This window comes from Ostrinia nubilalis, chromosome 10, assembly GCF_963855985.1.
Source record: "Ostrinia nubilalis chromosome 10, ilOstNubi1.1, whole genome shotgun sequence".
In the NCBI taxonomy this organism is placed as follows: domain Eukaryota; kingdom Metazoa; phylum Arthropoda; class Insecta; order Lepidoptera; family Crambidae; genus Ostrinia; species Ostrinia nubilalis.
This window is the reverse complement of record NC_087097.1, coordinates 16,814,579-16,830,520: the sequence shown is the minus strand read 5'-3', so window position 1 is coordinate 16,830,520 and position 15,942 is coordinate 16,814,579. Positions and strand designations below refer to the sequence as shown.

At 37.4% G+C, this 15,942-nt stretch overlaps 1 protein-coding gene across 1 annotated transcript in view; it reads right to left on the bottom strand.

The window, feature by feature from the left end:
• Positions 1 to 15,942, bottom strand: part of LOC135075367 (calcitonin gene-related peptide type 1 receptor) — a 144,139-nt gene that overhangs the window by 37,696 nt on the left and 90,501 nt on the right. The window contains exon 4 of the mRNA XM_063969813.1: positions 11,295 to 11,366. The gene's annotated coding sequence lies outside the window, so the exon portion shown is untranslated. The remainder of the gene's footprint in view (positions 1 to 11,294; positions 11,367 to 15,942) is intronic.

Genomic DNA, 15,942 nt, shown 5'->3' with positions numbered 1-15,942 from the left:
CAATTATTTATAAAAATGGCCAAAATTATCTAAATTTTAAAGAAAACACATGTCGCTGTTTCAACTCAAGTTGTAATATTTCAATTTATTTTTTCGAATGAGCAATTAAACATTGACAAAAAAACATATTTCAAACCAGTATTAATTTGTCTGATATTGACATCAGGAGCACTCTTTGTTTGATGTGTTCTCCTGTAAGTCTGCTCCTATCATTTGGCACAGCCAAATTTATCGCTGAAGCTACCCTTTCAGATGACAAATATATCGATTTTGATATCTGAAAATAAATATCGAAAATTGATATATCGCCGGAAAAAATATCGCTAATTTATATCGATATTTTTCTGAAAAAATATCGATATTTTGATATATCGATATTTTTTACCCAATCCTAAATGAGAGACGTGTCTATTATCTCCTGGTGGCGCTGTGTAATCGCCAATGTGATCAATTGAAGAATAAGACATTGATCAGTGAGAAATGTTATGAATTAGTTAGAACTTTAGCTTATCTGTCTACTGAGTGGTAATGTACTGTGTGTAGGTACATTATAATATTTTACAGAACGCAGCCTGCATCTGCATCTCCGTAAATTCACGTCTAATGCATCGTTTATTAACAACTATGTAATAATGAACTATCGATTACTTTACGTCATGTAAAAGGCGCAAAAGCTACGTCCACCCTCACTCACAGTATCAGACCGTTGGATGAATTTAATAAGCTTCGGTAGGAGTGAATAATTATTAGGTATGGATAAGAATATTCACTGGTACAGTTAAGGTCGCTCGCCGATAGCGGGCGTTTGATGATCTCCAACATTTCCCACATTTAGGTATCAGCTCAGATTTTAATATTTATAAACCTTTACAGGACCGTAGCCTAGGTGGACGGTGTAATGAATAGGTGACAATAGCTAGCCGGCTATGTATAGGTACGATACTTTTGTATTGCCTGAGTATTCCGCGTTATCGCTGTTCGCTAGGGATAGCGAAGTTTGAGTCGGAATTGATAAAATTTATAATAATACAGACTTTCCTAGTACAAACTTAGTAAACTTTGCGATTTACAAACGTCGGTGCTGTGGTAAGACTGTGCGACCATTATCTTTAGGGCTAACAGTGATAACTTGTCAGCTAGATCAGCTTATTGACGGTTAGTCAACCAGCTTAATTCAGAGCAATCTTAATATGTAATTATGTATTATTGTAATTACAATTATGATAATAATGTTATAGGGCTGAACAAGAGTTTGTTTGCATCAACACAAAAACTATCTTTGTGTTGGAGTCCTTTAACCACGAATTCTATGTATAAAATCATAATAACATCATTCTACCACCAATAGTAGCGGAGCATCAATAAGAATGTTGCGAAAGCGAGAGAAGTTATGCAAACGAAGTCGCAAGCACAGCTAGAATTAAATGATAGTTTCGTAGCCGATCTAAACCTTATCAGGTTTCATCAAGGCCCTTAGGGTGGGCATCGGATTTAATTTCGAATGATTTATTTTCATCACCCTGAATGCCGTTGGACGATCGCTCATTTGCACGATGTAATAATATTTATGTAAAAATATTTATGTAATGATGTTTGTGTAACACTAAGTTTTATATCATCGCCAATGTCACTCATGATTCATTGAAGTGTACATACCTAAGTTGCCAGTAGGTAGGTAAGTACTAATTTTTGTGACAATAGTCAGCAGAGACAAATTACTTTATTGACCTAGCGAGTCGGGTAGGTATTAGAATATTTCACGAGGCTGTTGTAAACAAGTTAACTCGTGAACAGTTGTGTGTGCCACAACATTTTGCTTGTGACTACCTTCGTTACAGTATAATAATTGATGGATTTAAATCACATCAAATACGAATTTTGTAAATTGTACTATGTAGGTAGGCGAAGGACTTTCGGCCCCAAGCAAAGAGCTTAAGAGTGCGGCACATTATCCAAAATTAATTCCAACCATGTTTATGTACTTCTGTGTGAACCTAAGGTCACAGTGATAATTGGAAAAAACAGAGTTAAATTACTTTCTTGGACTGAAGGTTTTGATTTATTCCCTTTAACTCCTCGTAAAAGTCGTTCATATTTATACGACAATTTTTATTGAACCACAGAGGTGCACAAAAGGTCGAATTAACAATATGACATGGTGTCATATGACATTAATAATAAATTATATTTATTTACTTAAATTAAGTAGACAAGACGTAGTCATTGACACTATAATAGGGCACACGGAAAGTTCAGTTAAGAGACTAAAGACTTGTGTGACTTTTGGTATGCAATCTTTTCTCCAACGAATGTAATGGCTTGTATAAATGAGAAAATAACAAATTGTAGTATGTAAACCTACGCGGTTTAATATATATTTAGTAAGTACGGTTTACTAAAGTCACTGTTTTCGTTGTACAGTGAAATTCAATTGCGAAATGCGTTACCATGCAGCGTGCCCAATTTGTTTTAAGCTCAGATAAGCTTTATACTTTTGGTTATTGTGGATCATAAGTATTTGGTATTGGGTGCCATGAGCGCCTCAAGTTGGCGGTTAAAATGCTCTTTGCCTCACGCAAATCATGAATTGTAGTGTTATAACATGAGAAGAGCCAATGCTTTAGGATTTGTAACGTTACGTGACTTGATCTGTATGTTTTTGGTAACCGAGACTCGGTTAGGCCATTTTGTATTTATGGAGTTCACCTTTTACTGTTACTAGTTTGTAAGACTGTTATTATTTTGTTTATTTATTTTATACAGGTAAGGACCGACTTCATTGTGTTTATTATCCAGACTTGTGTGCTTTTATTACAAAAGGGGCATGGGTTATATCTGACCCCGAAGCAAGGATGGGTCCTGAGTTACCCCAGAATGAAGTCGTCCAATAGGTAAGGGCGCGAATGTCGCGACTCTTTCTGTGCGAATCAATTGCCGTCAGAACATTTGCATGAGTCTGTCGGTGTACTATAGGTATGTATAGCAGACAAATACTTATTTTAGTATTCAGTACTTTGTGGTACCCGCCAAGCGTCTATGAATGTATACCTTATTTAAAAGACTATCAGGTCAATAGTTGTAACTTTACTATGCAGAGGTTGCATAAAGGCTTAAGTTTATTTAATTTCTCCAGGCGTTAACTGTTCGGTACCAAAAATTCAGGGCGCATAGCTGCGGCCCCGATTAATTAACATCCTTCAAGATTCTGAAGGTTTAGGGCGATGCCCTTGTATCATCTCGGCAGTAATGAAATAAGCCAAACTGACACGAATCGAGTAATTTTTGCGTAATCTCATGATCTCTGTCTCCACCTTTTACCCATGGCAGGTCTTAAATAGCTTACTTTTGTCATGAAATAAAGCATTTTAATTAGGGTTCCATAACCCTTGAAAATTATGAGGATTTGGGGCGATGCCCTTATGTCCTCCCGGCAACATTACTTTAATTTTGCCGTGTTAAATATAATTTCAGACCCTTTTATAGTTATGCGGATTTAGGGCGAAGCCCTCATGTCTACTCGGCAACTTTACTTATTTTCGTTTGCCGTGGAATAAGGCGTTTGGGTTCTATAACTCTTGAAAAATTATGAGGATTTAGGACGATGCCCTCATGTCTTTGAACCGCAAATACAAACGAGTGAGGTTGCTTTCCTCAAAATGTAATGATTTGAGTCCGATTCTCCTTGGGTAATCTCCTATCCCAGAGGGATGAGGGATAACATGAGAGTTTAGAGCGATGCCCTAAGATCTCTCGACGTAAATAAAAATGAGCGAGGTTGCTCGGCTCGAAGTGTAGTGATTTGAGTCCGGTTATCTTTGGGTAATCTCCTATCCCAGTGGGATGAGGGATAACATGAGGGTTTAGAGCGATGCCCTAAGACCTCTCGACGTAAATAAAAATGAGCGAGGTTGCTCGGCTCGAAATGTAATGATTTGAGTCCGGTTCTCTTTGGGTAATCTCCTATCCCAGTGGGATGAGGGATAACATGAGAGTTTAGAGCGATGCCCTAAAACCTCTCGATGTAAATAAAAATGAGCGAGGTTGCTCGGCTCGAAATGTAATGATTTGAGTCCGATTCTCTTTGGGTAATCTCCTATCCCAGTGGGATGAGGGATAACAAGAGGGTTTGGACCAATGCCTTACTAAGACCTCTCGACGTAAATAAAAATGAGCGGCGTTGCCTGGCTCAATATGAGACTCCTTGAGTGTTTGAGTTTTCTCCTATCCCGTGGGATGAGGGAGAAAATGTTCTGGCTCCTGGTTTTTCCCTGTTTGCTCCAAGAGAACTTACCCTCGCTACAGGATTATGCTGCTGCGTTTTGGTTACACTGCCGTCTAGCTTGCCGAGTAGCCAGTTTGAGTTTTCCACTGTAGGTATTTAGCATAAGGCGAAATCTCAGATCGATCTGCGGAGCAGAGTTGCGATCGTATTGCTGCCGAAAAATTTTCCAGACGCCGCTAGCATCAAATAAACTGCGTATCAGGCTGAATAGACGATGTTCATCCTTCACCGTTTATTACACAGACTCACTGTTTATCTACACAGTAACAGCATAGCGTTTTCCTGAAATCATAGTTTAAGAAAACCACAAAGGTATTATTATACCTACGTACCGTATCCTAATAGGACAAACTGCACACTTCACTCTTGGGTTATAAGCCATGCATTAGACTTCCATAATGGCGGTAGAATAGGTACGTCGGTACGCTACCCTACCTAGTGGAAGTTTTCATACTTTCCCCGGATGCATATTGATAAAGGTAGTTTACCGTTTATTTATTTTATTGATTTATAAATCAACACAATCCGTCCGATGGAATTCGTATGTCTGAAATGGTATTGGTAAGTTGGTACTTACAGCTTATTGTAGCAAGCAATCACATCTTGCGACTATCACATTACACCACACCATCCTTTGATTTGACCTCTACGCCAACTCTTGCTCCTCTTCTGCACGTGGACATAATATTTCCTCTTTCCTTTTGAAAATAAAGACATCTAACGGAAAACCCTTAGGAACAAACACAGCTAAAAAGGAGTGTTATACCGTTAGGAATGAACATTGCTAAAAAGGAATATTAGTTTTAAAACACATCTAACGAAAACCGTTAGGCACAAACATTGCTAAAAAGGAATGTTAGTTTTAAAGCACATCTAACGGAACACGCCGTCAGGTACGAACATTGCTAAGAAGAAAAGTTAGCTTAAAAACATATCTAACGAAAAACCGTTAGAAACAAACATTGCTAAAAAGTAATGTTACTTTTGAAACACGTCTAACGGAATACCGTTAGGTACAAGTATTACTAGAGAAGAAAGATAATTATTTAAAATTACACTGAGTTAGATTGAATGCAATCTACCCCCGAACGGTAACACCGTTGTAAAAATAAATTACACTGCGAAATAAGTAATCACAGTAATTTTTATAAGTTTTCAGCCAGTACATAATAATTTAAAGTACTTACATTATGATGGTAATATTTTACCTGAATCACGTCACGACTAGTACCTGTGAGATGGGTCGCGAACTAGCGGAGCTAATTCTACGACCGTCTCGAACGGGAACTAAAACACCAATGGCGAGAATATCGAAACCTAGTTTCGAGCTACCGTTGGTGGCGCTAGTGTCGCTAATTGAGGCGTGCTTAGGCGGTGGGTAGGGTTTCTGCTCGAGCTTTCTAGAACTCGAGAAAACTCGAGAAATTTGGCTTCATTCGAGACGAGAAAAAAATTACCGGAGCTCGAGAATTCTCGAGTTTCGATTTTGAGGCTATAATATTCTTGAAAGCCTATTTTCTTAGACCAAAGTTAGTTTTTAATTATTCAATAGGTTATTGTTGCTTTTAGACTGGCCTAGTCTTTCCTTTTTTAACTGATTTGATTTGCAAGTAATGATCTCAATCGAAACTAAGTAATAATGTTCACCAACGAGTATGCTATATTTATTATGTATGTTTAACTCTGACTGATTTAAAGACTGAAAAATTTATTAACTGTCTGTTAAGTTAGATACTCGTACCTCCTCGTAAAGTTTATTCAAGTCGTTATTTTAAAGATTTGTTAAAAAGTTTTTTTGGTTTATAAAAAAAGAACTATTTATCGTAATTTTGCTATTTGGACTTGTGTTATTTGGAAAACAAGTTATTCAATTGTAGCTCCAGATTTTTATTGTTATTTACCCTTAAAGTACACGCGACTTTATGACTTTTGTTATTATTATTATTTAATATTACTTATGATAGAAGATTTAATTTTTTGTTACTTTCCTTACCAAAATAAGTGGTATTAAATTCTAATATTGGTTGTTGTGCAATAAAAGTAGGTATATTAGATTAAAAAACCTGTGTTTTTATTAAATTTCAACCGATTTTAACAGTTTTCATTAAAAGACTCGAGACCCGAGAAAACTCGAGACTTTGGCCTCGAGAATTCCCGAAACTCGAGAAAAAAAATAGGTCGAGAAATCAGAAACCCTAGCGGTGGGGGACCGGAGCGGAAGTCACGTGGGCAGATTATACGTCAAAACTAGTACTCAAACAGGAAAAGACAGACACTACTCTCATTATAAAGGCTTCGAATAACGGTACAGTACTGTTTAATAGTTTTTATCTTTTTATTTCCCGATGTTCATTCATACTAGGTTACTTATAAATAATTTAAGAAAAAAAAATCCATTTAAAGGACAATGTTCGTTCTCCATACATTGTTCGCCTAAGAACCAACAATTTTGACATATTACTACCCGAAAGCGAAATAATACGATTCTGTGTGTAAGAACAATGATTCCTGATGGACACTTGCCATAAAATTAATGATTAAGAATATTAAATCACAGCGATTTTATAATATGTCGTTTATGACAACATGGCGTCTAATGTATTGTGTGAATGTATGAACACCGATTCGCGAAAAATGTTTTGTATTGTCGTCACGCCGAGTCGCAGCCAAATAGTATAAAATAATAGAACAAGTTTTAGAAATACAACTCGGCATTCCACTTTTATAATATGCCCACATATTGCACGTAAATAAACAACATGAATCGTAGGTTGTTTCCACCCTTGTCATCTGACACATGAAATAAACTCCTATTGTATTATAGATATCGAAGCCGAATCGTATATAATAATAGAATGGGTTTTGGAGATCACTCGGGGTTCCACTTTTATAAAATACCTACATATTACATAAAAATATCACGAATCATGAGTTTTCTTTTCACCATTTACATCTGACACGAGATAACAAACTCCTATCTCCATGACTACCATCGTAGTCTATGCCAAAGACTACAATATTTTAAGCAAGAAGTTTCAAACCTTAGCGGCTACGGTAACCCCTGGGCCACATACATCATGATAACATTCGGTCGACACCGGAACGAAGTCTTGCGATTATGCAAAAAAGCATCGTATTCTAGTGCGGCTACATCACGTTCAACCGGGGTTTTAATTCGACTAAAGTCCTGACTAAAGACTGGAAGAAAATACGCCGCATTGTATGAGCACTTCGTGTTCGTTAAAGCGGCTTCAGATCTAGAGCCCACATAGTTTTCTTTCCAATAATATCCGCAAGTAGCGCTGCATGATCTTTACAACAAAAACGGAAATAGTTATTAAGGTGCCAAAATTATATGATTACTTTGGCACGGTATTATACACGTTCGAAGATTTGTCATTTTCATTCATTTCTTCATCATCATCATCATTTCAGCCACAGGACGTCCACTACTGAACATAGGCCTCCCCCAATGACTTCCACATCGCACGGTTGGTAGCGGCCTGCATCCAGCGCCTTCCCGCTACCTTTATCAGGTCGTCGGTCCACCTTGTGGTGGGTTGACATTGCAGAATATGACTTTTGATAGGTTCATCATAGAATTCGGCGGGGATATCCTCACGGAGGAAGTTCGTAAAAGGGCGGAACAAGATCTTATAATAATGCAAGGCCGAAGCTGTTACGCGCCTGCTCCTACGTGTAATCCGGCGAGTATGCAATAAATAGTAATGTCTGGTAAATAGTGGTAATACGTATCGTTCATTCGTTCGTTTCAGCCGAAAAGACGTCCACTGCTGGACAAAGGCCTCCCCCAAGGATTTCCACGAAGACCGATCCTGCACCGCTCGCATACAGGCACCTCCCGCGACCTTCATCAGATCGTCGGTCCACCTAGTGGGAGGCCTGCCCACGCTACGTCTTTCGGCTCGTGGTCGCCACTCAAGAACTTTCCTGCCCCAGCGGCCATCAGCTCTACGAGCTATGTGCCCCGCCCCGTCTATGTCTGTATGCGCTACGATTACAGGGTATCATTTTGCATAGTCGCAAGACTTCACTCCGCTGCTGTCAAATCAATGTCGCATAATGTTATCGCAATGTGTGTGGCCCTTGGCCAAATCACAGAAGCCTATGCGAAGAAAGAGCACTTGAATGACAATAAAAATCAGGGTTACCATTTTATAAGATCTCCTCACTATTGAGGGTAACAAAGTAACATTAATAATCTAGCCATTAATTACATTTATTACCTATACGAGAAAGTAAAGCAACATGCGGTTTTATTTTAATTTGTAAAATATTTGTAACAGTTTGTTCCAAGTTTAGTTTTACAACAGTATTGCTGTTTCAGCTGTCAATGTGAAGCTTTGGGAAAATAAATAAATAGAAAAAATATTAACATAAATATTTATTTAAGTTTTTATGTTCATTATCATAATATGCCAATTTAAGTTACACTGTGTGACAGTCTTTGACACTAAACAAACTCTTCAGCTTAATAATACCTACCTACAGGGCGTTTTTATAGTTACTCTTGCTGATGAAACAAGAAGGGTTGATTCTACTACTGAAATACAACTACTTTTCTTACAGGACCAATATCAAATTCTCAAAAAAATTCACATCCTCGTGATGGTGATAATTTCTATGGAGAGGTTTTTTTTTATATTCGGTCTCTTGGGATAAGTTATTCCATTTGAGCAGTAGAATTAATCCTTTTTATTCGATCACATATAAAAACAACACAAGTGTTTAGGAAAACTTCTTCTTTGGTATGGTATCACTACGGAGTTATAATGTCGGCAACTCTGTATCACTGACTTGTAACTTTCAAACAGTATGAATAATAAGGGCACCACATTGGTTTTCTTTCTGAAAAAAGGCTTTCAGTTTTAGTACTAACCCTTTAGCACTATTTCATCATTGAAATAAAAATACAATAAACGCACAGAAGACTGAAATTGAGTCAACTGACGTGACATTTATAATTTGTTGACATTATGACAGTTTGACAAGACTAGGGATTGAAAAAGTTTTAATTGAAAAAGTAAAATGACAATTTATTAAAACGATTCACAAGGATATAATCGATTAAAAATATTTATAAAATGTTCTGATACTTGCCTGTAGCGATTATCCAATCCTGGTTTCTACTGAAAAAATACCTCGTAGCAAGATTTTAATAAAATAATAAAATCTTTATCTTCTCTTTCACAATCTATAAAAGTTCATTTGGTCTATTATTATACATGTGCTATGAATGAGGGTTTTCGCGATTGAAAAATCCGCGAGATGGCAATACGTAGACGCGAGGTCCAAATGCTGCATGATTGGTGGATATCTGTCAATGTCATGTCAAAAATAACCAATCATGCAGCATTTGGACCTCACGTCTACGTATTGCCATCTGGCGGATTTTTCAATCGCGAAAACCCTCATTGGCATAGATTATGAGAGACTGGCAACTATACTAGGTTGATATCAGGTGATCCGTCTGCTCGTTTGCCTCCTGTCACATAAAAAAAAATATATATATATATATGTTTCTCACACTTCAACTGGCATTGGATTCAACATCGGATTCTGACACTTTTACAGTTATGATACCATGAATATCAGTTTATGGTCCTAATTATTTTTATTTTATTTACGACCTTCGACCAGTTGGACACTTTAGATAGCTTCTTGTAATAGTGTCAATATCTTTTTAGCTTTTAACGCAAATCTAGTCTTCAAAGCAGTTAAATCGATTTATTTTATTTTCAAAATCGATATTTTATTGTCTATGATGGCCGCAGGAACATCACTATACATGGACTCCCAGCAATAAAGTACGGTAATGCCTCGTACAGATTTTATCGGCAAAAATTATGGAACTTGATAGGTTTTAGACCATGCCACGCACCAAAACGTCCGGAAGTTGTAATAGTATTATAGAATAAACGTTAAAAGACTTATTTATTTAATTTTTCAATGCTTAAGTGTCCATTAGAATGAAAGGGTGCTTAATGTATTAAAAAAAATAGAAAATAATTATGATGGGTTAATGTTTTTGGGCGGTTTTTAGGCGGTTTCTGACAATGTCCTTTCAGTTTCAAAATGGAATATCTACTTATCCAGTATTTTACTTAAGCGTATTAATTGTTTCACAACTTAAAGTATTTAGTTATTATACAGTTTGCGAACAAAATGAAAAATCAACTACAATAATACATTAAGTCCGCAGTAAGTGTCCCTACTGTAGAGAGCCCAATAAAACACAATATGAAACCAAACCTTTCCCTAAGTACGGGATTGGTTACTAAACATGAGGGCACACATTGTCTTTTTACGCGGCAGTTAAAAGGTCAAGCGTCCCGAGAAAGGGGGAGGGGGAGGGGGAGGGAACCCCCAAATTACTTGTCGAAGTAATCCTGCGTGTAGTCGACTCCGGGATATTACAAGACAGGGAATTTGATCTCAGTCTCCGCGTACCGTAAACAGATTTTTCTTTTAAACTTGTGAGATTAAAAATAATTTCGAAAAGTATGACAGTCGAGCATGAAACTTGCGCTGAATCAATCATTCTCGAGCCAGCAGTTCCACCACCAATTTTATCAAATTTTCATTTTCTTCATTTACGAATGTAATTACTGTACTGTACATAGATAGATTTCTGTACTACCTACTGAATCAGTAAATGTAATAATTGATAGGTGTAGTAATTTACATCATAAAAATTAAAATATCTCAAAATAACCTTAACATGACTGAAATTCCACATTTTAAAATGGTTTCATGAAAAAACCAGGTGTTGCGCCTACGCACGTGAGTAAATATTTACACCCGAGCCCTTTGAAGCGCGCACCGGCTGCCTCGCTTGGAGTGTTAACTGCACAAGGGCAATTTGGAAGTTTTTACCGTAGAACGCTCTCGTAGCTTTCCTTAATCGTTAGCATGTATACGTAGGTATATTATTAGTTTTCACATCGCAATATTTGACAAGGCCCGTTTTACGAAAATAGTCCTCACTCACCTTAAAAATACTTTTAGACTGCGTCACAACGTAGTGATCGGTTGGTGGGCAGATGACTGGAGGGTGATATACCTGAAAAAAAAAGCAAGTCTTATTTATGTTGTCACATCATTACACTACACACCTAAACAATTCAGAGACGTAATCGATTCACTCGGTCATTGCAATACAAGTTTGTGTTCGCGAGGCAGAAAATATGTGACTGCGTGGAAGTATGGCGGTGAAATATTCAGCACAAAGGAGCGAGTCTTTGCAGCGGTCTTTGAATTTTTCAGCGAGTTCGTAGCAGCGCGATTCTAACTCCGCTCCTTTGATTTTTGTTCCCATTTCTTGAATTGTTTACAACTTATTTTGGTGATGTAATGAACTTCTCGTTTAATACAAGTCGGAATATTTTGCAGAACTTGAAATTGGAGTAATACTTTTTTATTTTTTGATAATGATTCAGCCGTTTGCTGCTATGATTTATTATTTTCTGAATAAGCTTCGAGTTTTACAAAACACATTTATTGGCACCACTGTTAATGAGAACAAGTTCTACTAACTTATCCGATATTAAAACTAGCTAGTCGTAAACATTCTATTCGCTTTCCATTACTCAGGCGTCAATTCCTGAGTGCAAAAGGACGTTGAGGACTTTTTGCACCGCTGCGTTGTTAATTGCCCGCGCGCCGAATGCAAATCGCGTCGAGGGCTTAATCCGAGGCGAGAGTGGCGCCGCCTGCGGCCGACAGGTGAGCGAGGGCCCTTCGTGGGCCAGTATCGATAGCTTTTATTAACCACTACTTTTATTCCCAATACAACCTTACAAATATCTGGAGTGAGAGGACAGAAACATAATTAAAGTAACGACGACGGTACGAGTACTATTTATTAGCAAAATTTCATGTTGTTTATGTGAAACATGGAAAGACCAGCCCAAGTCCTCTTTTTACAATTTGTAAATTAAAAGGCCCCGTGCTCCTGCAGTGGTGACTAAATGACCCAATAATAATGATGATAATGTAGAAGTGTCAAGATATTTTTAAAGTGGATTCAATACACTCTTTAAAGTCAAAACATTCCTAAAATGGAAATAGAACACGTCATCTCGAACATTGATGCATGGAGAGGTCAATCGTCAATCACCACACGGGCGGGAGGCGGCCCCACGCCCTGCACTCACTGGTCTACACCTCAACATACGTATAGCTACAATTAGCTATGTTCTGACTGTTATTTACTCAAACATGATTTTACGCACTTGAAACTGCCAGGTGGGCCTTGAACTTTTTGCTTTCAAGCAACTGTGTACGTTAAGTACCACCTCTGTAACATTATGGATGCAATAAAGAATTGAGTATCGAGTATTGAGTTTTAAACTTTTCAGTGCTTTTTATGAATTTAAGAAAATTTCACTCTTTTAATGAAAATTGTTTTGATATACCTACATATTTATTTTTATAATTTTGCCATGAATAAAAATAGCTTTAACGGAGCATAAAGCGCATTAAAGCGCTGCACTCATTTTACTCCGCCGTTAAAGTTAATTAGCTGATAATAATATTTGTGATAATGAAATGAGACTCGCGGGGAAGACAGTAAATAAGGCTTTATTTTCAAAAACAAAACACTGATCCAGCTCCATATAATAAATTCGTATTACTTTCAGTTTACTACGTAAACGCAAACAATTTGAAGAAGTATTATTATTAATTGAACTGTGTACAGGTAATCAAATTCCGTTCCCTCCTACTTCACAAATAGAGGCGACTACCCTCCAGAGTGATTGTAACAGGCTATTCCGTTCTTTGAATACGTTTTATGATCTCAATAACATCGGTTTACGACCCACATTGTCGCCGACAGAAGAATTGCCGGCGCTTGACGAGGGTGCTGTCGGGACTAGCCACGTCGTGGAGGAATAATTTGCAGCGGCCTCAAGGAACCCGCGACGTAACAAAAATTCCTGCCGAAAATATAAACCGGTGTCAGAGATCAACTGCACTGAATACAAATTGACGTAGACCCGATCCATACAAAATAAAGATGAAGAGAAGAACTTGCTTCGTTTGGAAAATTGACGACATGAAAGCGTTTTGAATCGGACAATGTTATTGAAGAATAAAGCGTAGGTATGTAATCTAAGTAGAGCTGTACCAGCCCTGGCGTGGGATCTAATGGACTGCCTTAGCCAAAGCCCTCGTGCATTTAACTGCATTTATCGTTTAAACTGTCTCTGACTGCTTTCACACTCTATGTGCCCAATTTGCAGCAGCCGTATGAAAATTTTAGATTTAAATACTTAATTTTTAAATAGGATTTTATCACAGTCTTGTAGAGTTAACGTTAAGTTTTTGCTTGTGTACGTTAAGTTGTAATAATCTGTCGCCATCGTGTCGTCTGCTATTAGTATCGATTCGAATTATCGAGAAAGGAATATAATTATTCTCACGAATAGCCACAGATCGCAATCAGCCGGCACCGATACGCGAATGGATAACGCGCTGCGCCGGCGCCTCACCTTTCATATTGTAATCTTCTAGTGATGCGACTAATTCTTTGAACAAATATAACATTACTATAGCTAACATTACTTAGGTAACTAAGATTTACTCGTACTCTACCTTTAATATTAGCATAACATTCATTTCTGCAGCCTTTCTGCGTCTCTACTACTCGTACTTTTCTAACTTTAATAGTACCTACTTTTGTTTTCATTCCATCATTCGTTTCATAAGCATTTTTTATGTTAGTCAAAAAATGTTAACTGTTAAATTGTCCAACAAAGTCTAGTCTACAGACCTAATCAATTACAGGCACGTTCCATTAAACGGATACCTGATTAATTGGAGCAGGAATCCATACAGCTGGAGCGCAGAACGTTCCTGGAAGCAGGAGCGCGTGCAGCGTGACGTCACGGCGATCCATCAACGCGCGTGCTGGTGACACGCGACACAATATTAATGGCAGCTTGCGGGCTCCAGGAACTACTGTTACTGCTGACCATTTTAAGCTACTCGTATGTATGTGCTCTTTAATCAGGTAACAACGATAATCATGATTTATGAACATTACTTAGTATTTTAGAGATAGAACAGGGGTTAAAACAAACACAAATAATCTGATTGATTAAGCTTATGGGGTATAAACGGAACCATTTTATGTTATTGCATAATAAATCTTCAAAAATAGGGTCAGCAGTCAACTAATCTCCAGAATCAAAAAACAAAACGGCTTACAAATGGCGTGGATAACATTTACGACTGTAATCATTTAAAATCGATTCAAGTAAACTAGTTCACGTCACTAGCTCACTACAGTCAAACGAGCGGATGTGCGCTGTACCTACTTCAAAAGAATTCAAAATCTTGAAACGATAATTTCTTCCGAGATAAATATAATAACAGTCGTTTTACAAGTCTAATTGAAGCCAGATGCTAAGAAATCAGAATAGAAATTGCGCGTGCCATTTGTAAAGCTCTAACAACGTTAATGCTCTTCCCACATGAAATATCTATGTAGATTCGCATGAAGGCAATATTTCGGATGGTCGAATCAGAATTTCTGGACAACAAGTGATTTTTTAAGGTATGAAATTGATTAATGGAATTAAAGTTTTGTAATTGTACGGTAACTGGATTAAGTAACAAAAATATAGGAGCAAGTAAGTTTTATACATTTGACATTTAAAAAACTATTAACTGAAATTTTCAATTTCGGAGAGTAATGTACATTTATGCCCCAGAAACTAGACTAAGTGCTATTCAAAATGCAGTCAGCGTCTTCAATTTAAGAACACGTTTTTGTTTTTAGCTAGAAGTAGGTCGTTTATATTTAAGTTTTCTCATTGAAAACGTATTGCTTGACCTTTTTCCAATTCTGCCTTAATCTTAGTTTTTAAAATGTATCGGTACGGTACTCTACATTAGTGTCATTGTGATTCAAATGGCACTATAGAATAAAGGTAACAAAAGAGATCTTTTGGGCTCTACTTAAAATTCCAAGCGCGATCTTTTGACGTCGATCTGTTACGAGCTGTATGTTTCACAGCTGGGTTACCAGGGGCTTACTAACATTCAGTTTTGATTCATTTAAATATGTTTTCTTCGTATCAAACACGGTTCTTAGGACGTAAGAAAATTTCAACCACCGGTTGAAGAGTGTTATCCCTTTTTATTTTTATATTCAATGGTTTTACGTATGAAACGTCACCCGTCTTGCCGAATGCTGCCTGCGAAGAACCGCGCAAATGGACTATCATGTCATAATCACTTAATGGAAGGTGATTTCGTCTAAAAGGATGTGATGTTTATATACCTAGAAACATACGAAGATGAAAAAAATATTATGAAAAACAGCAAAATTAGACTGCTGTCAAATTCAATAAGCAGTGTAGGCACTATGTAGCGAAGAAAATTTAAAATCGATTACGTGCCCCGTGAAAACGCAGTGGGACGCCCATCTTTTCTGCGGCAATAAAAAACTTAAGCTGAAATCATTTCAGAAGAAGGAAAACTGTCACTTTCCTTCTTATTATGATGAGTGAGATTACTTAATTAAAATTTTCGCACGTGTTGAGATGCTGGCTGTAGTCAACCGAAACATTTCACTATCTGCGGAGCTATCTCTCCAGATAACGTGTGGGGCGGCGGGATCGTCCCAATTT